We start from the raw sequence: 1,576 nt of genomic DNA, 5'->3' as shown, positions 1-1,576 counted from the left end.
ATAGATCAATCTCTGTGAATGCTGTACAAATATGCATGAAAATATGAAGCTGCCATCAGCAGACAGTTAGCTTAGCTTAGCACAAAGACCGGAACTAAAGCCTCCTACTAGCACCTCCAAAGATCGCTAATTGCCACGTTAATCTCATTTGTTTAAAACATACAAAACCAAAGTGTAAAAAACAACAGGGGTTATGTGCTGGAACATTTCTTGGCCCAGAGGTGCTGGTAGGTGGATTTCATTAGCTGTTTCCGCCTGTTTTCATGCTAGGTTAAGCTAACTGGCTGCTGGCTACAGCTTCATGTTTTCATGTACTGTAGTATTTACCTTCATTTAACAGATAGCTGTCAAGAGATCAGCAAGAGAGCAAAATATTTTCACAAAATGTGGAACTGTTCCTTTAACTGTCTTTTAATTTAATTTAATTTAATTTAATTTAATTTAATTTAACTTTTACTACATAGCACAATAATATACAGTAAGATGCCACATTGTGAATGGATGCATCAATGAAGTATTTAAAATAACAACATGGGCTTGTAAAGATGGACTCACCCGTGGGTCTGGCACAGTTTAAGAGGTTAACTCTGTGGTAGACTGTATGTTGCATGCATAATGAGTATCTCTGCAGAGCACAGTATGTCTCCAGTAACACTCCTTCCATCTCACATTACTCCTTCTGTATCACCGTGTCATGTCAGCAGCCAACAGCATCCAGAGGATAAAGAAAGATTCCTCTCTTACTGAGCTTCAGCCTCCTCCGTACCAGGACAAGGGCCCGGCGGCCTGCGTGTCCTCTCGTTCCCGCTCAGAGCGAGGGGTTCGGAGGGTGTCGTCCCCGCAACGCTGCGACAGCCCCCGCTGCTCCAGTGAGGCCAGTGTGGACCAGGACACTGAGAGCTACCTCAACAAAGGCTGTGAGGAGGACATACCCAGTGACAGCACCGCTGTTCTGGGACCAGAGGTGAGATCATAGTTACTGAATGTTCCCCCCTCTGTGCCGTAAAGCAGAACATGACAGAACAATGTTTTAGATCTGTACAGCTCTGTAGTTCACCATGCACATAGTATAAAAAGTGAGAAGGTGCAAATAACTGAATTATAATTATGGACAACACAAACAATAATAATACACTTTGTTTCTTGCAGCAGGAAATACAAAAATTCAGTTTAAACTAATCTGCCTTTTAAAAAAATCTGCGTATTTTATTGTGAAAATCAGAAAAAACTGAGAAGCTGAGACAGATACGGTGAAGTATTTAAAAGTGCAGTTAGTACAAATAAAATAATCTAGTAAAGTTTAACCAGATGCACATGCTGACACCATCACTTATCTGACATTAACGCTAATCTCAATGAAGTGAGAGTAAATAAAAACTGATGAATACTTATGAGGAGTTATACGTAGCAACTGTTTCAGGCCTCTCTCTCTTCCTTCACTGATTCTCTCTTCATGTCAGGATGGCTCTGGGCCTCAGCTCCCCACAGCCTACGAGCCAGAGCCCCTCGCCAAATACGGCACGCTGGACGTCGCCTTCGAGTACGACTCCAGCGAGCAGTGGTTGGCCGTCACGGT

At 42.7% G+C, this 1,576-nt stretch overlaps 1 protein-coding gene across 1 annotated transcript in view; it reads left to right on the top strand.

Annotated features, from left to right (window-relative positions):
* Positions 1–1,576, top strand: part of kif1ca (kinesin family member 1C, a) — a 17,649-nt gene that overhangs the window by 10,218 nt on the left and 5,855 nt on the right. The window lies entirely within an intron of this gene.

The sequence above is a fragment of the Seriola lalandi genome, unplaced genomic scaffold (assembly GCF_002814215.2).
Source record: "Seriola lalandi dorsalis isolate HSWRI2012SDOR001 ecotype SW California unplaced genomic scaffold, Sedor1 jcf7180002054532, whole genome shotgun sequence".
Taxonomy (NCBI): Eukaryota; Metazoa; Chordata; class Actinopteri; order Carangiformes; family Carangidae; genus Seriola; species Seriola lalandi.
The sequence above is the reverse complement of the archived record's forward strand: the minus strand, read 5'-3'. Positions and strand labels throughout refer to the sequence as shown.